Source organism: Linepithema humile, chromosome 4 (assembly GCF_040581485.1).
Source record: "Linepithema humile isolate Giens D197 chromosome 4, Lhum_UNIL_v1.0, whole genome shotgun sequence".
NCBI classification, from domain to species: Eukaryota; Metazoa; Arthropoda; class Insecta; order Hymenoptera; family Formicidae; genus Linepithema; species Linepithema humile.
Window position 1 is genome coordinate 28,970,007 of NC_090131.1, and position 22,731 is coordinate 28,992,737.

Genomic DNA, 22,731 nt, shown 5'->3' on the forward strand with positions numbered 1-22,731 from the left:
GTTCACTTTAATCATTACTTCCCGCTAAAAACAATTGAAACTCGAATTGTTTTGCGTCGACGGAGAAGGGCCGTGTACAAAGTGTGCGATCTAAAATAACTAAAATTTCTCCATAATTAAATTAACCCGCGATTATACCTCAGTAAGTTTCACTTTGTTACTAAAACGTTATACGGCGTGGATCGAAAGGTACGCTGATCAACGCAACCGCATTAATTTTCCCATTCCCGTTAAGTGCACATATCCGCGCGATTGCGTTGGGAAAATTGTAAACTGCACCGCCGCAGAGAGCGGATGGAATTATTCGCGATATAATTTAACGCATGTCTCAATCAATCGAATTAATCGGGCCACCAATAGCCGGCTCCGTCAATATTGCAACGCACCCCGGCATACCCTAACGGGATATCATAATTCTGCTTGTGGCGTCTGCATGCGAGAGAAAGCGGGGTGGGCAAAGCCGGGCCGCGATGTCTCCCGCAATTAAATTGAGATAAATTACGGGTAAAAGCCGCACGCTGTTCCTCCCGTCTTCCTCCGCCTTTTTCTGCCTCGCAGTTTTTCCCCGTCCGTGTTTCCTGGCGGGTTCGTGTTTCTCATTTACTCCACGCATAGCAAATATGCATAATACGTATGCACTGGCGTAGCTTAAGGTGACCAGCTTTTAATGCAGAAGAGAGACAAAGCACCCCTTGATACTTTCGCATTTCGATGAATTACACATCTGCGTCATGCAAAATATATCGATGATCGAAAATCTGTCTGAAGTGTATTTTGGTAGACAAATAATCCCAAATTTGATAGAAAAGTACATAGCGATCGCAAAGCGGGGAAAATTAATTTTCCGAGGGAAGCTGTCAATTCCGCAGTGAGATAATTACGTTGCCTCCCTTGTTAGTAAAAGGGTCGTAAGGGAAACCTCGTTTTTGGAAGGATTAAGTTCCGTGGAGACGCGCAGAAGACCTTGCGTCTTGGTCGACCACGTTTCGCCGATTTTACGTTTAATTTCGCACTCACCGTTACGTGCGTCACATCTTCCCCGCGTTTTGCGAGAGACCGGCTGGCGGAGACAGGAAGGGAACCCGGTAACGCGATCTTTCGTCGGGACCGTGAAGGGGGGAGGGGGGGGGGGAAAGGACAACCCGTGCCATATTTCAGAAGCACGTCCCACGTTAATGCAGTAATTTCGCAGATAGCGAATTTTGCTGTAGCCCGACGCTAATTGCCGGCAAGAGGGTACAGGACGACGTAATATCTTCCTCTCCGACGAGAGAACGCATTCTCGAGGGGGGGAGAGGGGTCATGTGTGTGTGTGCGCGTGTGTGTGTGTGTGTGTGCCTATAGATAGACGATCTCGCATAATTAAAGGGCTTCCGCTGCGATAAGAGAACGTTGAAGCGGACGAGAAAGTTTTACGTGCCGCCGCATCTTCGTGAAACGACTGCTCGAGGATTCATCTATGCGCTACTCCGCTTTCTGAAAAATCTGCATAATTCCAAAGAGTAGCACTTGTCGCGCGTATTTTTATACTTCCACGATTTCGAAAGCACACTCATAGCGATCATTATTATAATGCTCGCGAAGGGAAAAAAAAAATATATATATATATATTTCTCGATAAGGTACTCGCGCTGCACGAAAATTACTACTTCACGTTGTTCTCAGCACGCTCGCGTAAGCGCGGAATTCTTTTCCGGAAGTCCGTAATTTCGCATCGTGCGTATATGAGACTCGCCGCGTGAGACTCATAATTAGCCACTTCTCCCCTCCGACGGGCTCGTCGGGGAAAATATCCTCGCGATAAAACTCCCGAGGTGTCGGTCAATAAAAATTCGAAGTCGGCGGGGAATCGGGAGAATGTGTGTACATATACGTATTTAGCGTAACGCTTCGCGTGACGACGGAAATCTCGCGTGCCGCGTGTCACTTACGCGCCACGGTATATATTTCCGTGCGCGAGTGCGTTGTCGCGCGTGTCCTCGCGCGTATTTATGTGTGCAGCAGCGTCAGGGCGCGGTGGCAGGGAGGGAAGGGGGAGAAGCGGGGGCGCGGAACATAGCTCTCTTATCTTCGTGCATATTGGAGCATTATTCAGACTGCCAGCACCACCCTCGACTGTCTCGACTGTCACGTCGTGTGTAACTTTGTACTCACTTCGTACTTTCGCATCGGGTATGTATCAGCGCCAATCGCGTGCGTGCGTGCGTGCGTGCGTGCATGCGTTTCGAGTAAATCGTACGAAAAGTCGCATTTTCGTATTTACGTAAGTGCAAGAGCGAAGGAAACGCGAGAGGAATCGCGATGACAATTTTCGGCGATGGCTATTGCAAATCCACCGGGAAAGTTGCAAAATATTGCGAAATTCCACTCCATTCGAGCTTATTAATTTGGGCAAAACTTTTGTGAGTGCGTAAAGTAACTCAAGGTATGAATAATGGTATGTTTTATTCATGAGCAATCGTTCTCTTTAAAGAAGATAACATTGAAATTTAACCGTAAAGCACTCTGTTACTTTCTCTTTTGCGTGCATTTTTTGTAAGAGAACAAGCAAAAGAGTTGCATCATAATAAAATTGTAATGTGTATCTTTATGAAGCATTTTAATGTTGGTCTTCTTTTGTAGAAAATTATATTTATAAGAGATTTTATTTTTATTACAAGACTGAAGTAGTCTTCATAATAATAATACATGGAATAGTAAAAATTTGCGAACGACTAAAATAATGAACCGAAATTAAAGAATAACAGGAAAACAGAACTTTTCGCAATTGGTGTTATGAATCAAGTGGTTTTAAATGACAGAGCTCTTTTAACTTATTAAACCAACCTCCCAAAGGCTAATAGTTATAAAACGGACACACTTGCGTGGTTGGCGAGGCGAAGAGAAAGATTATTGTTTCCTTTTCGTCGAGGGAACATTAATCTTAGATTCCCGAGAGAAAAACGATGATTAATGGCGAAATTTTCAACGCGTGTGCTAATAAAGCTATCGCGATGAAAAGAAATATTATACGCTGGATAAAGCACTTGCCGTTCAAAAGCAGGGAAATATTAACAGATGTATGAAAAACTGGTTTTGTTTTCATAAAATCGCGTAACTTTCAATACATTATATAGAATATGTAACAAAACACATTTATATCGGATCAGAAAATAATTTTTTTTTTAAATGGACCCAATAATTGCTTTTAAAGTGGATAGAAGTTAAATGATATAAGCCACTCATTCTATGTGTCTATTGCATTTTTTTATGAATTGCAAGTGCAATTGTATAAAATAAAAGATAATATCCAGTGAATAAAAACACAGTTCATACGCGTGCCAGCTGTAAAATATCGTACTCTTGAAAGAAAATCAATAAAATACGTAGGTAAAGGGAATTATGCCGAGAATTTTACGCGCAATACATAATTTTGCAGGTCGTAGGCGAGGAAGTTAATATAAAAGCCGCGGAATTCACATCCTGGAAGTGTATCCCGCAATATTACGATACACCCTATTGATGTAATTCCTCTCGCGTCGCAACCATCCATGTCGATCACAAATTAACTCGGTTTAATTAATGTCCGTCCTCTCGAGCGCACGGCGGCGGCCCCCCCCCCGTCACTCACCCTCCCTCGTCATCCAAGGTTCGTCGATGCGAGGTAACCCCCTCCGAAGATGAGGGATGGAAGTGCGCACCGAGGACACCCCGCAACCGCCGTCTCTCGCGCTTTCTCGCAGCAGGACGAGAGCACAGAGGCGCGCACTTCAATTAATTGCGCGCCGAAAGACAGGCGAGTGCGCGCGGGCCCTTTTTTTTCCACGGACGCCCCTTTTTTTTGCAGGCGGTACCGCGCGTTTGAACCGTGGCGAGAAATCGGTCGGCGTTCGTTTCTCCGCTTCCACCCTTTTATTTCTTCTCGGCGAGGATACGTGGAAATTCAAAACGACCGACGACCGCAACGGTACAAATGCAATAATCGTGTGTGGTAAAGAGAAGACGGGAGGGAAAGAGAGATAAAGGGAATAGTGAAGCGAGAGAGAGAGAGTGAGTAAGTGAGTGAGTGAGTGAGTGAGTGAGTGAGTGAGAGAGAGAGAGAGAGAGAAAGAGAGCGAGAAAGGGCGACAGAGAGGACGAAGTGAAAGTCCGTTCGGTTGTTTGACATCAAAGGAAAGTTTTGTCGCATGAGCGGGAGAGAGGAAGAGGAATTCGACGGGACGAGGGTGAGATCTCGCCGCAATGCGTGCATAACAACACATCTGCGTTGCGCGGTTCGCACGAGCGCGGAAGCGTGTTCTCCTCTTTTCATCCTGTCCCTCGCTCTCTCTTTGTCTTCTCTTCCAGCTTCACCAGACGGTTAGACGCAAAGCGAATTCTGAAGAAGTGCCGAAGTTCCATCGAGAGGTCTTTTGATCGTCCGGTGCGTAATTTATCTGTCCCGACGAATTCGTCGCATTCCCCTCGCGGAGAGGGGGGGGCGAACGAAGGAAGAGAGGTGGTGCGCTTTCTCTTTGCGAAAGGTAATGCACTTCCTGCCCGCTCGCGGCCAATCCGCTCGCGTGAGTAATTATGTCCGCTCCTCGTGCTTGAGGCCGGGATAAAAACGTTGATTTGCGATAAGGAGCGTTTATGCGGCGGCCGCTTTTTAGGATGCCATTTAGGCGCGATTTAGCGTCATTTGTTATACTTAAGAATACGATTTTCTAGACTGCAGCGGGCAGACCCGGAATGCTTATCTTGATGGATGCTTTAATAATTTAAACTTGACTCTTTTTAGCTGTTATTAGATTAAACGTCATCATTTTTTTTTTCTGGATTTAATGTCAAATCAAAAAGTGAATGTAAAACTCATTTTTGAGATTAAGCGAAGTGTTTTGTTATTTATTCGCGCGGCTCATTATTTCGTTCCACGAAGATAATTCAACGTGCAAACTAGAAAAGCGCATCCTTTTCCCACGATAATGATTTAACGCAACAGTAGAAGTGAAGATTTAGATCAAAATGAAAGATCCAATGCCATTAAACGCGAAGGATTCTTCCAATACCATCGCTCTTGAAAACTAACGGAAGCCTTCGTCCCATTCTTTTCATAACTCGCTCCCTTAGGTCACACCTATACCGCCGATCGCGGCGACGAACCACGCTGGCTGGTGATCGTGGCGTAAAAGATAATACCAGCCCGATGATAATCAGACGCGGAAAGAAACGAGATTACGGGCTGTGAGCGACGCGATTCCCATTTGTAAGAGATATCATCCAGCAGAGCGAGGGTTTGGGGACGAGAAGAGGACAGAGGTTGGTGCGCAAGCAAAGCGCATGGGCGTCGTGAAAGGAGGGATGCGAAGAGTGCATCCATCTCGAATTTCAAGAGACGCGAAGACACTTCCATTAAAAATTCTATTCAAGAATATTCTATAGAATAATGTATTCTATTATATAGTATATATTGAAATTCTAATAATTAATAATGATTAATAGTCACTACAACTCGCTTTTTAGAATGTATAACATCGCGCGTATAATAGAATATATTTAGAATATCTAATTACATAGATCATGTTATTATGATATCGAATTAATTACAGGCATATTTATTCTTTAAATGATAATTGCTTGTTGCCGCAGTTTCAAACATTCGATCTTTGGCCATAAATTTTCGAGGAAAAACTAATTGATTCTAATTAAAAGATTTGTAATGAAAAGAAGAATCCGTAATAAAATTGAAAAGAAAAGGACTCGTGATATGATAAAATTCTGAATAATTTGCTCGACTTATTAGAAGATATTCGAGTATTATTTTCTTGCTCTAAATGTAAAAAATAATTATAAAAATAATATTCTCGGTTTTACAATAAAATCAAAACGTCCGTAAAAAAAAAAAAAAAAAAAAAAAACGTCCGTAAGAAAAATCTTAGCGACGCCCATGGCGGAAAGACAGAGCAAGCGAGCAACCTCGTCGATATTCCGCGACTTTATCGGTTCGCGGAATAATTCATGAAAGAGGGCGGATAGTGCCAATTATAAAATAACGAACCCGCGCGCGAGAGAAGGAAGAATGGTAGAGCGAGCAGAGAAACGGCGGAAAGGAGAGGAAGAAGTTTCCCCTTTGTGGATCCCGTCGCAGGACGTGCTCTCCTGCGAGTGGACGACCCTTCAAAGGCCCTTTCCATCCATCCGTCGCCCTCCCCAATCCTGCGCGCCATCCTCTCCTCATCGTCGGCTTTCCTTTCGACGGAACAAATGAAATGTTTTTTAATTCGCGATATCCCGCGTTAAAACATGTCTCTCTTCCGGAGACCAATTCCAGACGTCACTCGCAGAAAACCACCGATTTTTCTGTGCGCGCGAGAGAGAGAGAAAGAGAGAAGGAGAGAGCCCAGCGGGACTCTGTCTTCGAACTCTGAGGGAATTTTTCTGGTTTTAATTAAACTTTAATTCAGTCCGTTTCCGACTTCCATCGTAAGTTTCACGATCGTTCAACTTTAAATGCAGATACCGCATTATAATACGATTTTGATATGTAAAGTTCTTGTTATACATTTGACTTATCGCGATTATGTAATTGTTATTTTATAAAACAATTAGGCCGCTACGTTCACAAGATATTTGTACTATAAATCATATTTACACTGCGTGTTAAAATTATTTTCAAAACAGTTATTAACTTTTGTTCTTCTGCTACTTCAATATTAATTAAAATAATAAAAAAAAAAAAAAAAAATAGCAGACACAAGATTTTGCATATCGTAGAATTAAAATTATAATGCAAAATTTTTATTTAATGTGAGAGAAATATCAGCAAAAAAGAATTTATAAAATTCTCTTGCTTCCTATTATAACTTTTCTTTTTCAAACGCCTCAATCGCCGTCGTAAAATCTTCCCTCGTCATTGAATTATAAATCCATGAAGTGCCATTTTTTTTCTCTTGATACGACACATATGCATTGAAAAGTGTCCGAGGGTGGACTTTCTCCCGAGATCGCCTCCCACTCATCCCAATTCCAGATGTCACTCGCAGAGAATCGTTTTGTCCTCCACATCCGACATCGCGGGGGTCCTCTTTCTCGTTCATTCGGAATTTTTTTGGCTTTAATTAAAGTCTGCCGCGCGAGACAGTGAATTAAGCGGCCGGCTGACTTCAGCCGTCGCTCCCCGGAGTGCCGAAAATAAAACAAGAAAAGCGGCGACACGCGAATAGTTTTTAACGCCTCGTTAAATTTCCGCCGCACTTTCCGCGTCCGCGCGCGAGGTGCTGGACGCGAGAAATTTAATTTAACCCTGGAACGCCAACAGACGTAATCGGTAGTCTCGCTGCGGTTTTATGCGCGTGCCGTATTTTCCGCTTCCAGCCATTGTTACACGCTTCGCAATTATCGCGTGAATATGTTCTCATGTGCCATGCGTGAAATTTAATGATCAGTAATCAGTAATGTAACTGTGATAAAACACTGCTGAAATTGAAGCACAAAATTTATTCGACATCCCTGCTAATATAGTCATTTCATCTTATCAATTTAATTTTGTTTTGTTTAATTTGGCTCTTTGATCTTTAATTATATACATAAAGCTGTATTAATGCCAACGGTAATTTCCTAATATTAAACATAAAATCAAATTACTACTAATTGCAAATAATTTCATATAATAATTTCACGTTGATATCCTGTGGCTAAATTGCTTTACCGGCTAATGACACGGGAATATATCCTTTGGGAACGTTAGCCAAGGATTAGTATCACATTCGGCATCGTGTTTTTCTCAGAGCGGTTGGTCGAGAAGGTCAAAGTTACTCGGGCGGATAATTAGATCGCTTTATAAGCACATCCTTTAAGCCTTTTAGGGCAAATTAGAGATTCCGCTCGGTAACCCTGGAGGCGCGAGCTCGTTTATAAGTATACCACTTGCCTTCCGGATAAATTTTTGTCATTCGCGCTCGCAAGAGGGAGGAGTGTACCGTCGTTTTTTTAAAGAATCGTCACGCTCTGTCACGATCTCGACGAGATGGTAAGAATACTTTGTGCACAAAGTGCATCTAGAATAAAGTTGCCAAGAAAAGTTTTGCATCAACTTCGATATTTCGCATTACAGCATAAAATAATGTACAATCTCCTTCCTTCGTTCCGTTTGTGATAAAAAATGTAAAGAGACAAAGGGAACTGGAAACTATGCTTTAATTAAAAATAAAACAGTTACAAACAATAATTGTACTATTATTCAAAAGTTATTAGAAAATAGATTTCAGTTGACAATTTAACATGCAGTTGACAATGCAGTTTAATCTGCGTTAATGCGAGTTCCGAAATTTTACTAATTATAGAATTCCATTAAAGTCAAAGCTTTGATTATTATTGTATATTATGTATACGGTTAATTATATATTTTTTCTATTAAATCGTAATTATTATGTCAATTTGTAACAGCACGGGCATTATTATAATTATGATTTATCGTTCCATCCAGCCAAGCGCAAACATGTTCAACATCCGTAATGACCAGCTTAATCTTTAACAAATATGTCGAGCAATTTTCTCATGCCATATGAATAATATAATAATCTAATTGTGTTCATATAGCGAAATGAAATCGTAATTTGTAATATCGGTGAGTTATTGCGTTATCATTTCGAACAATGGTAGCTTTATAGTATCGTAAACATTCCTTCCCTCTCGCCTCTAGCACAAGTGATTACGATCCTTCGCGATTTAGTCGCATTCCTTTCTGCGTAAAGCGATATCGGTGTGCATTCCGTCGCGAAAATCGCGCCATTGCGCGCGCGCGCGCGCGCGTGTGCGTGGTTGTGTGTGTGTGTGTGTATGTGTGTGTGTGTGTGTTTGGCGAATATGAAATGTTAATTACTTTGATTTCTCAGAGTTCTCGGCTTCCGCTATTTCGCATTTAAGCCGTTTTACATACCGCGGCGCGTGTCGTTGGCAGCGATCATTCCTGTGTCTCGAGACGGAAAATCGAAGCAAGGGTGACCACGACCAAAGGGGACCGTTTTCAAGCAGACGCCCGAATAAGAATCGTGAATGCGAAACGACGATCGAACATGCAAAACTTATCATCGTACGAGCAAAGTTCTTTATTTTATTAACGATTTCTTTTCGCTGTCAGTTAGATTCGCTAAAGACAGTTAGATCAATATTCATATGACATGAGAAAATTTTTCATCATATTTAATTAAAAGTTATTCAGTTATATTATTTTTAATAAAATGTTTACATTCACTGCATCTTTTTCTCAAGATGCATTTCTTCCTTGGAAGATCATAGGAAGTTTTGAATAAAATTTCCCCTCCAAACAGTGCTCAAAGAGTACTAAAAAGTAACTGAGTTGGAACACAATATACCGGAAGAGAGAGAGTCAGATACATCTCGCGATTTATTTCGTTGTAAAAGAATTCTAGAATAAATCCTGGCTACACCCGTATATGCGAAATGTCTCTCGCAAGGGGAAGCATATTTGCCCTGGCAAACATACTTTGGACCGGCTCTGTTTTTCTTTCCATCGAACCGCGGGCTTGCCGAGCAATATTCCACCGTGATACGTCGCTGAACAAACCGGGGTAAGAAAGCGCAGCTTGACTGCGGAATGGAAGTAGTAGCACGATGCGCGCGCTCGCGCATGTGTGCTGCAAAAGAGACCGGGCTTTTACTCATCGGAAAAAATAACGGTAAGTCAATACATTTAAGTGATATCGTGATGTGAATCGGTAATTTCTGCACGAAAGAATATTAATAAAAAATAATGGAGTATTATTCCATCGGATCTATCTTCTGTTTGAATACTTAACATTATTTTTTGTGATACGTTCGATGATTCCGTAATACACGCAGTAGCACTGCATCACACAAATTATTTAATCAATAATTGAATTTAATGAAATAATATCTAGTTTCTTAATTTTTTAAATGTAGTTAGTAGTATTAGAAATACATTTATCTATATTTAGTTAAAGAGAGAAAACAAAAATATGCGAAGCGACAATTGAAATATTTCAGAAGCATATCAGAAATTCTAATTTAGAGTTTGGAAATTTATTTTTATACATTCTAATTTAGAATTAAAATAAAATTAGAATGTATAAAAATAAATGTCTAAACTCTACATTAGAATTTCTGATATGCTACTGAAATATTTCAATTGTCGCTTCGCATATTTTTGTTTTCTCTCTTTAACTAAATATAGATAAATGTATTTCGTAAGATCGATTTATGTTCGCGGTGAGCTCAGAATTTCCGCGCACGCATACGAAGGGGAGCAGACGTAAGTTGGCTATGAATATATCAGGATAAAAGCGAAGGAAATATCAAATCAGGAGGAAAAGTCCGGCCAATACACGAGTGCAAATCCAAATCGAGAAAAAAGCACAAAAGGTCGACACGGTCGAACGGTTCGCACCGGAGAGACGCTTCGCACATGTGCGGCGAATGTATATTGTCATACCTCTATCGATTTGAGCCTGGAACCAGACGGTGAAACTATTGTAAACATTCCCAGACAGCGAGCTTTGAGAGAATTCGAACGATTTTCTTGATGAAACGATAAGCAAATTGAGCCAATAATTTACTAATGTCGTTATTTTCAATTTTTTCACGCGCAAACTTTTTATATTCTCCACTTTTTAATTTTTTTATACTTTAATTTTCTTGTATCCAATTTCTTGCACAAAATAACTTTAAAGCCACGCTATTTTGTGCCTTTTAATTAAACCGACGTAATTTTGCTTGAATAAATTTATAAAAGTGTCAATATAAGATTAAACTCGTCCCTCCACACGGAAACGCGCGCTTTTAAATTCTTTGCAAAATTCTTGCAAAATAACTCGGAAAAGCGATACCTACTTTTATAAAGGAAACGTGTGTCGGAAAACACGCCAGCGACGACGGCGAAACGTCGCCGGCGAGGACGTGCGCAATTTTCCCGGGCGTCGCTCATTTGCGCGGTCGCCGCAAGTGGTGTCGTTCTTTAAGGGCGCGTTCCGCGGTAATTAAGACGCAAAGGATTCTGGTTAATTGGAGGAACATGCGGATACACCGCGCCCCCTTCCGCTTCCCGTGGTAGTGGGTTCGAGGACCGGGGATATCCTGACCTGGGTGGACATCAAAGCGGGAGCTAAAAGGGGCGACTACGTAGTACTCTCTCGCCCGAGCCTGCGAGAGCAGGCTTAAGGGGTGAGAGACGCGTCCCCACGCGGATGTATCCTCGCAGCCCCTGCGGCGACGACGGGACAAAGAGGACGAACGAACGAATGAGAGAGGGATTGGCGAGAAGGGAGGAGAGATTCGGAGAGAAAAGTCCTCTCCATCGCGAGAGGAAGAGAGAGCCCTCTCGTCCTGGGGCGATTCTGCTTTTTCAAAATCGGCCACGTCATAACGGCATGTCGGCGGAAGAGGCTCGTTAAGCGGGGTGGGCGTCATTCGTGGCCGGGGAATCGTCGAGCACAGTGCATTACGGTTTCGGCGGACGAGATGAGGTTGCGTGATGCACCGCGATGGAACACGAAAGGGCGAAGCACGGAAACGTGCCAATTGCAAACCTGCGAGATGATTTCCGAGCGTAATGCAAACTTTATCCGCTTTGATCAACATCCGCATTTTCTCGCTGTTTTTCACACGACATCTACTTAAATTCACGGTGGTCTGAGATTTGTACAACTTTGCCAGCCAAGATCGACGATCTCGTTTTCGTCGCTGCGCTCAGCCGCGAAATGCACCGTCAGCAACACAAGTCGAATCACTGGCCGCGGCAATATCTGACGCTTTCTTCCAGAAATGTCGGACGAGAATAGCGCAATCTGACTGCCTTATCGCGAAATAACGAAAGCCTCCCGGTGAAATTTATTGCACGGCGTTACAGCGCACGTGCGTGTAATGTAAAATTCTACGGCACCGCCGCGGATCTTAAAACACCTTAATCTACATTGCGCTCATATTTTTCCGTGGAATAAGATTAATGTTATCCAGGTATGCGGCCGCCTCCCACCTTCCGCTCCGTATTCGTCATATTTGCTCGAGCGACTCGTTACGTTCATTCGCTCGGGTTATCATACTCGGTATTACTCGCACCTCATTCCCCCCCGCCCGCACGCGACTTAAATACGCGACAAGTCGCAATCAGCGGCGCATTAAAATAAGCCGCCGCGCCGCCGGTCTCGTTGACCCGCGTATCTCGCCGTGGATCGAGGTGCGTGCGTACTTTCGAGATCTGCTTTTCGTGAGTCACGGAACCAACTGTTTTGCGGCGACTATTACCTCCGATATCACGCAGGCTCAAATACGCGTGCATGTCGCGCTAGTCCGCGCACGAGGCTCGTTTAAAAATTTAGATTCATAAGCCCGGCGGAAATTATGCTATCGGTCAGCGATCGTTGTAGTCGCAAACGTTACTCAATTAGTTCGAGCTGCCGCGCTGGCATTGTCGTTTGACACGAGTGGAACGCGCTTCGTAAGGATTCTAAAGAAAAAAGGAGATACGAAACAAGATACGAATAAGATATACCAATTACGTCACTTTTTTGCAAACCAAATATAAACATTGATAAAAAGGAAAAACAATGTAGCAAAACTAGATATGAAACTAGATATACATTTTACGGCTAGAAAAATAAAGAATGAAAGTGGATATATTTTACGTGTGTTAGAAAAGTGAGTTTAATAGAGTTTATGCGAAACAATTTAAAAATACAGATGCTCTTGTGTCGCAACCTTTTGTAGAAAAACTAGCCTGAACCGCTTGAACTCTTCCCGTTGAAGCAATCGTTGAAGCTCGAAACAAAGAAGTGCCGTAAAGACGCCGTGATAATCGCTCGATTGTAAGCAACGCAACGCAACAGTGCTCCAGCTCGTCGAGCCAATGAGCTGACGAATATTTCTCGTGTATTATTTTCATCGATGCTTCCCCTTTCTGATCTGTGGGGTGGAGCGGATTGGGCTCTTTAGAGCCGCCCTTGCACGAACCGGTCTGAAAACTTCGCCGTGGCTTTCTCGGCGCTTAGGGGGCGCCGAGTGATTCTTTGTAGCTGCAGGGTCGTCCCCGCGGTTATGTTGCAAAATCCGAAGCTTTCCCCATTAAAGGGACCCTTCCCTTCTTCTCTCGACCGAGCATCTCGCTTTTTTCCCTGCCCTGTTTTCTCCCTCGAAGTGACTCGACACGTTGTTCGCAAGCACTTTCATGTCCGTGAAGCAAGCATGACGGTGTTTCCTGCGCCTTCGCAGGGCAAACTTTCGGTATTCTTTTGGAATTTCACATTCCACGCTTCTTCGCATCTCAACAATCATGCATAAATTACAATAAGTAATAATATCATCCTTGGATTGATTAATTAATTAATTGTTATAACATTATCATTATTACTGTTCACAATTATTGATTACTAAAATGGTTCTGAGAACTAATAGGAAAAAAATATATCTATTGGAAAAATAATTATTTTTCGTTCGCAATATACCGAACTTTATATGGAATTAAAGTGGAACTGAGTTTGGAAACTAAATTGAGTGAACGGAATGCGTCTCTTTTGCGAGAATCGATTCTATCACAATCTTTTTAGTATCGTTTCGATTCGACCGAATGTCCATCGAATCTGACTCTCGCATCTCGTCGATGGCATCAGTATCCTACGGAAGAGCCGTGGAACACGAAGCGAGGATTCGAGAGACATTCTACAGGGATTTTGAAGCTCTCGAAATGCAAGGAAGGGTTTGCGAACATAATGGCTACGGTTATCCGGGGATCGAAGGTGTAAGGAAATCGTGCTCCGCGTTCGGGTGTCTATCTTGTGCATGTCGAAGTAACGCGTGCATGTCGCGCGATAGGTACTGGATACATTTTTTCGCGCCTGCACAATGCTCGAATATTTCCAGATTGAAAGATGGATTTGATCTTCTTGCGCGCGTATCGAAATTTTTCACTCGAAAACCAGAAACGATTTTATCACGCTTTATGTAGGAAAGATATAACGTTACAAATCTTTTTACGATTATTGTAATTCGTAAAATTTTTGTACGCGAACTATTGAGAACAATTATTGCAATTAATATTTTATGCGATATGATTTATATTAAATAACGTGAATGTAAGCAAAAAAAATAGTCGTCGCAGTTTAAAAATCGCGACTGACAGCTCGATTGCATAAAAAATATTTTCGTACAGACTACTATCTTGATTAAATGGTCGAATACGAATTTCGCGTGCGCGACCTCTCTTTCGCGGACCCTTTTATTTTGCCAATGAGAAAGCTCTCTATTTCACGTCGCCACGAGGCACGTGCGGCAAAGTTACGCTTCCAGCAAAATCAGGAACACACCCACCCACTATGACGTGCCGTAAAAGTCGAAGTAACGCCAGTGGGCATCGAAAGGGCCCCCAGCGGAAGAACAAGGACGCGATACTCGGTTCGGGGGAGGGGTACGGCGGAGGGAGAAGACGGCGGGAGCCCCGTTAGATTGAGTTTCAAGTTGTTCGCCGGCGGAACCCGGGCAACTCGTCCTCGAGCGAAACGACGAGAAGCTCTAACTGGAAAGCAACGGGTCAGGGGAGTATGGAGCATGGATACCATAGACGAGGTGGACCGGAATGGGTGTAGGAAAGGTCCGGCAGGACAACGAAGGGCTGGTACGGAAGGACAATACCAAGCTCCGTGGCTTATTCACGCGTGTTCCGCCGGGAGTTCCATTTCTTGTTGCGTCTTTTCGTCCTGACTTCGCTTTTCTTGTTCCTCCGTCGGGATCAATACACACGAATCGATTCTCGAGAGGACAATGTTCACTCGAGCGTTAATCCCGGGAAACACGGGTAAGAAGTATCTTGAGTGGGTGAGCTTTTATCTTGAAGAAGCTAAATTTGGATGACAATGCAATGTATTGTTAGAGACAATTACTTTTCACATGAGTGTAGCAGATAAAAATTAGCAAAAAAATTCTAAAATAATAATTCCGATCGGCGATTGAGAAGAAAGAAACTCAACTGTCGAGAAGATCAAAATATTTTATTTAAAAATATTTTTTTTTTATCACCGAAGAGAACGCAAAGGAAATATTTCACCACGGTGTTCAATATATGAAAAATGTTAGAGTCAATCGTGAGAGAGCAGTCGTTGCTCTCTCTCTCTCTCTCTCTCTCTCTCTCTCTCTCTCTACCAAGATACTCTTGCAAAAGCTCGCACGAGTAATTCCCATCGATTCACGATGATAAATCGAAAGCGGTTGGCGCAAAGCGGAGGAATGGACACTTTGATCGAGAGCTAACCAGTCGCTGCTTTTACTTCCAAGAACCTAAGACGGCTGCACAAATGAGTGTCTGCTTGTCTATATAACTTTAATTATTATCCAAAGGACAAGCACGTTCCGCTAACGAATAAAAATATGTCCTTGATTCAATGGAAAATTGCAAACTGTAAGAGCGTTCTTTTGCCGATCCTTCGCAGGCGCATCTGTCCATAATCCATCTTCGTGGCTGCACGTTCAAGTCCAAGGTTGCAATCCCACGATTGCGTACCGCAAAATGAGTAGTCCGTTCGAAAGAAAGAAGGAAAAAAAAAGATAACGACCTATCGATCGCAATCTCGTGGCTCGTTCGCGCCTGCACGGCGGAGAACTCGATTCCCTGTTGCGCCTTTTATTACACACTCTCCTACCGTTCGTCCTTCCTCCGTTCGCCGACTTGTTTCACGCCGACGAAATCAATTCCACATGAAGATATCCATTCTTCGAAGTCGAATTCTTGTTCCGTACGGCTCAACCGGTCCGCGCCGATAAATCGCACGGAGGTTGTCCTGAAAGGAGAAGCGATCCTTTCGCGGTCGAAAGTATCTATTTCTATCCGTCTTCTCTTGGCTTCGAAATTCCGTGAAATTTTTCACAGCGGACCACGATAGAGTGTCTTAGTCAAACGTTCTTGCGCGATATCGAACGTGAAGTATGGAGAGATATTAATTGTTTGGGCACATCGAACCGTTTATGACAAACATAAAAATAGAAATATTGTGACGAATAATCCTTTCGTGAAATTTTCAGGAGAAAATAATTCTCCGAACTTGTCACACGGAATGCGTGACTGAGTGCATTTGGCAGTTTTCAAGCCACTTTCTGCAAACCAGTTTAGAGTTACGGCTCAAGACGCATCCATCGATAGATCATTCCTGACGGCGCCTCTTCTCGCGTTGACTCTCACTGGATTTTTTCTCCGGCGATTCGCTTACTCGTCCCCGGCGAATATACTCGATGCCACCTGAATTGATTCTCGGAGATCGCGTGTCCGCCTGAGAGCCTCTTTCAACGACGTTGACAAATCGAACGAAATTCATACAAAGAGACGGCAGAGAGACTGTGTGTTCTCCGATCGAAAATACAATATTTATTTAATCTATTCCGATTCGCGTTCCTTAGAAATAGTTCTCAGTATTCGTCACGATATGACAGGATGGATTTAATAAAAATCGACTTCCATGTCGCTGCTCTGTCACTATCCCGCCGTTTTCTCGCTCGTTCGCTCGTCGAGTGTTTATTCAAGGTAATACGAAGGCTCATTCTGCAACGTCGAAAGTGAAAGGGCTGGAGATTAACAATAATACGACTTTGAATCCTAATCTTTTGTAAATTTATCGATTACAACAGTCTTTAGAGAGAACTCGTGAAAAGCCGGGAGAAACGCATCAAAGTATCAAATTGCGCGCTGATAATTTTACGCAAAATCCATACATCTTTCCGATATTAAAATTTCAAGCAAAGCTATTGTATGATATCGATAATTGCTGCGCTCGATAAAGAATCAGCGGAGGCGCTGATACTTTATTAAATTCAAGATTTCTGCTTTCCCCCGCACAGACGCTCGCATTTGAGATCTTAACTAAAGTTTGCCGAGCTTTTACCGGCACCCCGCCGCTGCGATATTGATCTAGAACAAAAAGGGAATACGGCATCGGGAATTAGTTCGCGCAGAGCTATCGAACGTCGCCCTCCGCGGGTATTCTGCAATATTCGAAGATTATGCACCGACGGGCTCGTAGCGCGGAATCGACATACGATCGACGGGGGAGCGATATACGGGTCACGCGACCCTGTTTATCTTTCCCGACTAATACCCCGCGATACGCAGTCTCCGTTTCGACCCTAAAATCACAATCTCCCGTCCCAAAGGCGCAGTACAACGTCGAGGAAGATCGTGGTCGAAAATTAACTGAATGTACACAGACTATTCGCAAAACAACGACTGATTTGTTAAGCTGCATGTTTTATTTTAGCGCCTTGATTATCTCTGCTTCGGCTAATCAATGTATCAACGCTTTCGCTAATAAAGCGTGCATAATCGTGCCACTTCGAGCGAGGAAGAGAGAGAGAGAGAGAGACGCGCGTGCATAGGGAGCAGAGATGCAATTAAATGGCTGGACCGTACGTTCCCCGTTTTTTTCCGCCACTTATGCGATCCGCTGGAAAAGCCGGCGGGAAAAGAGCGCGCACGTTGACGTTTCTGTTTGCCCGGCAATTTAGCTCGGGGTGTATCTGCGGTTTAATACGCGGCTGCCGCCACAGCGCGAGCGGAACAATGGGATTGCGTGATTTGTATGCGTCCATCGGGATCTGGGATAATCCAGCTATTGTATAATTATTTTAATAGACGTCCTTTTCTCTACTGAACTTCTAAGTTGATTCGCCTCGCCCAATCATCGCGGCGATCGGGCACGAGATCTGCCGCAATAAAACTTGATTAATCGCCGCGATCGATAGAAAGAGAATTTAATAATGCGATATCGGTGCAATTACATTAATGAAATCAGCTTCATGCTTTTTACATGATTGGTCTACAAATGTTAGCTCTATGAAATTAATACGATGGTGTACATTCGATGCTCGATCATAAATAGAATGGCGAGATATCTGTGTTGTATGATTTATTTGATCGTAGACTTTTCTGCAGATATATTTCGTGCATTCTCCTCGAAACTCGTATCGTTTGGAATTAAGTATAACGCAGCAAATTATTACTTTCTCTTATTCGATTATTCCGAGCCACGAAGCTCAGAGCACGCGAGTGGATTTCGTCATTCGTATATATTGAATCAATATTAGTACTCTCGGCGGAATGAACTGCTAAATGACATTCTATCGGTATGCCTTCGTTCAATTCGCGTTCAATTCCTCGATAAATTCTTGAAGTATCAATCATACAGCATTTCCATAAACGTGCATTCTTTCTATTGCATTTAGCTGCTGTATAACTGTTGGATTATATTTAATTTAAAACGATATGAGTTTATATGTGCGTTTGCGTTCAATATTATATATTTTTTGAATCATATTTTTAATATTGTTTTACTCTTTTGATGTGAAAAATAAACGGAAAAATATAAGATTAATCTGCATAAATTCAACTGTTGAAACGAGGGAATGCAATCTGCTCCGCGTTCTATATATATATATATAATCATAGTTTTCATGAGTTAACTCTCTCCGTGTCGCCGGCATGTCCGCATGCAGTAACTAAGGTCTTTTATAATTAAAGCGTCATGTTCCGCGGTTATAAACACGCCATTGCATTCTCGCACATGAGAACGAATGTCCGTGTCGCGTGATTCACCGATAGGATCTTCGACGTCGTACATATATACATCTCTCTCTTGTCTTGTGCATCACTCGACTCGTCGTAATGGCATAATGATAATGAGTACATGACAACCACGGCTTATCGTTATGAAATACTCACAACATTTTTATTTTTCTCAAACAGAATGCAATTTTTTTTTAATTTCTAAAACTTGAAGAACGATCCGCGATATCCGACGTTGTCGATCTCATTACGATTAGTTTTCCAATAACGTTTTTGCGCGAATTACAAATAAAGAAATAAACATGAGAATTTTTCAAGAAATTTTGAGATATAAATCTTAGATTGTTTTTTTCTGCGAAGGAATTTCTTAATGCATATTCAATGAAAAGTGTGATAAAATCTAGACAAGGAATATTTTATCCTTTGACAGTTTCGTATTAAGCAGCTTGCAAATCTTTTCGAGAGATCAAATTAGATCACTCGAATCTTACGACTTGTAGTATGCGGCCAGTTCTTATTACAAACCTCGCGTTATGTTGCACGATCATAAAATAAACGGCTTTTTTCTTTTTTCTGATATTTATACTCCTCGTCGTATAAGATTCCATAATGCTTGGTCAATCTTCGAAAAGTTTGGGATCAAGACAGAGATGAAAGGTACAAGTAAAATCTAGATGATGTCATACTCCGTAATCTGATGCAGTTTTTATATGGAAGTAATTCGAACGCTTTTACGCCGCACGAAACGCAAGAGATGCGTCATTATCTTCTCTTCGAATCATTCTCGTAATATAACGCGTAGAAAGCAATTCCAGGGGACATCATGTATCTCATACGAAGGATCACATATATAGGGTGCTCGATATTTCGACGGAGTTTATTCCATGTCAAAGACGAGATGATTTCCGTCCGCGAAACTGTGATTACATGCCGTCTGTCTCTGCAAGTTTTGAAGCAAGTTCTTCAGCATGAAATATCTTACAAGTAAATAAACTTTTCAGTTTTAAAATTCCGTTAAAGTAAAGTCTATCTGAAATTAACTGGGATGTAAAAGTTTGTTGTTTGCTCGCATCTCTGAAATTTAACTTTCCGCAAAAGTCGCCTTTTTAATTACAATTCGTAAACGATTGACGTCTCGATATCTTTTTTTTTTTAAGAAAATATTCTAATTTTCGACAGAGCAAGTTTTTCTTATTGTCGGACACCCCGTATATATGTACACATCTATGCGAATGTCCCATATGTCGCGAGAGTTCAGAGTGTCGTTTGTCCCCCGACCTTATTTCGAACCTTCACCGACACTTCCGTCAACCCCAATCTCTACCGGGCCCCACGCACGTGCCAGGGGGGTTCCATGACGAGTGTGTTGCCCTCGAAGAACGCGGGGTACGTGACGAGAGGCGAACCCCCCGTGGAGAGAGATCCTCGAACGCGCCCGTATCTATCCGGGGCGCGAGTGTCCTCGTTCCCCCTCGTCGCGTAAATTAACTTCGCTTCACCGTCTAAGCCCCGAATCTCCCTCGTCCCGCTCCCATCACGGTCTGGATTACTTATTCCGTGAATTGCGCAAAATCAAATTTTGGGCCCACGGTCAAGCGTAATTGGATCGGGAAGTTAACAGGGCGCGCTTCGCTCGGTTTGGGAATTACTGCTTCGAACTGTGAAAGTGCGGATGTATGATGCATGACGAAGGCGATGTGAAACTACATCTTCGAGTTGTTCATTCGTCAAAAACCGGAGAAAATTTCTGCTCTATAATCCAATTTGGCACTGTAAGAATATTAATAAATAATTGATTAATATCAAAAGCACGCGCAAAAGTATATTTCCAATACTATTTTTTTTTAAATGGCAAACATCTTTCGTTATGTAGTTAATTTGCAATTTTAATAAAATAAAAGTCCTATGTTTTTATAATAGTCGTGTGTGTTCATAACTTTGAATCATTTAAAAATGTTTTTTATAAAACAAAAATAAATGTGACACTGATTGCCTATGACGTGAAAGCAGCAGCACTTTAATTTCATGTTTAATCACCTGGACATTTAATGGTGTAAAAAGTTGTTAAAGAGCCGTGACAAATGATGGTCTGCCATCATACTTGCGACAGGCGTGAATGGAATTTTTGTGGGGTAACAAATGACACAGTCCGCCCAAACAAATTTTCCGCTCCGCTGTGGTGTTAAGGCGAAAGAGAGGAAGAGATATTAATGCTTGCGCAACGACGCTTATCGCCGATCGACCAGTTGTACGTTGCATTTGTAGTGACATAACTCGCGCGGGCGATTCGTATCGATAATGAATATCGAGAGAAAGAGAGCGCCCGGATGTGTCAAACTATAGTTTTAGTCATTATAATGCTTCAATATTTCAATTTTAGCAAATTTCTAAATTTTATATATAAAAGTTATATATTTTCTATTTTTATTTCATTATATTTTTACTGTTGTAAAATTTTGTATTTTTTTTATCTCGCTTACATTTCTATTGACTTTATTAATTTTTACAGCTCATAATTTTATTTATATGTTTGTTAATTTTTACGATCTCACAATCTCGACGCATTTATTTGATCAGTGATCCACAATCTAACAGTCAGAATGATGGGAACATAGTGAGAATGGAAAGGATGTAACCGCGAAATGAGTCGTCCGCCCTCACTTTTTTCCCCATCGCGGCGGCTGATTAAATCCCTTTGATTTATCGCGCGAAATACGATGCGCGACGCGTTAACCCTTCCCACGAGCATTTCGATTCCCGTAGGACGATGGGCAGGCCGGCCGCTTTTCAGGGCTTCATCAATCGCTCGTAGAATCCCCTCTTCTGTCCTCGCGCACTTCGACGAGAATCGAGCTTAATCGCGGGAGATAAATAGTTAAAATGAATCCAAAGTGCGTACAAGAGCACTGATGGATCGGCTTTCGCCGCAGACGATGGGTTTTCGAACAATGCGAATTATTAGTAGACAGATTGATTCTAACGAAAGCAAGATCTGGTTTGTAATACTTACGGTGATTTTGTTCAACACTTTTGTATACAACTTTCTAATAGATTTGTTGATTAAACTCTCAACTATCGATATTGCCCGATTCATCTTCAGGACTTAATTCTGTCAGGATTGAATTAGCATGCGATTTTCTCTCATTCGATCTTCTCTGATAACATCAATCAGTCGATATTTGCGTATGTCAATGATTGTGAAGCGCGTTTACTGTTAAATACGTCTGGTTTCTACTCTCTGGTTTATAGTGCACGGAATACCATGTATTTAACGCATGAGTAAGTTTTGTATCAAATAGACATGTTTAATAAAAATAATACTTTTGATGTTTCTAATGCACTATTTAATTTATTTTAAAAAATATTTTAATTTTCTGATAAATTAAAAATTTCTTAAATAAATCTGTAATTTTTATTCGCAAGAAACAAAATATACGTATTTAGTTTTCAGAAAATATAAGTCTCAAGAACAATTTTGTTGGAATTGTGCGATAATTACATCACGTATTCGACTCGATTCGTTTATCGCTGCGTCCATCGACGGTCCCCAAAGTTCCTTGCACGAGGGCGTGATTATTACTCAGAACGATGCAATAAATTCATTATATCGGGTGTCCATCATTTAAGGATCCAACTCTTTTTCTCTGTCTCTCTCCCGCCTCTCTTTGTACCGAGCTCCATTCGCTCACACGGGGGCAATTTAAAAGTCATAATTCAGACGACCACTTGATCCTGTCACCGGGAAAAGTAGCGAGAATCGTGTGGGCCACATAACTCTTGCATTTGAATGTCGTAACTCGCATGAGTAGGAAGACAGAGAGCGGGAGGGAAGGAGAAAGAGGCGCACATGTTCGAATTAATCGTAAATTATGGCGCGTATTTCCGCGCTGGTCGAATTATTTATAGTTGGCTCGACTTACGCGCGCATTTTTCCGCGTCGTCCGCCCCGACGCGGCGAGAGAACGACTATAAAACTCCACACTTTCGTCCATCATGTACCGGATGCCACTCGGTACATGGTCGCCCGTCGTTACGCCGAAGATATAAATATGAGAGTTTATGGTCAGCCGTACACGTTAAATTCGAGTAAATCATAAAACCGAACGTGCCTCGCGGTTCCAGCATTACATTGTGCAAAAGGGAATTTATTCTATTGGTTATCGGTGCGAGTCCGAAAATTTGTGGGCAATTTTCTGTCGTAA

The 22,731-nt window shown here is 42.1% G+C and overlaps 1 protein-coding gene across 4 annotated transcripts in view; it reads right to left on the minus strand.

The window, feature by feature from the left end:
• Positions 1-22,731, minus strand: part of Ror (Tyrosine-protein kinase transmembrane receptor Ror) — a 235,420-nt gene that overhangs the window by 70,848 nt on the left and 141,841 nt on the right. The window lies entirely within an intron of this gene.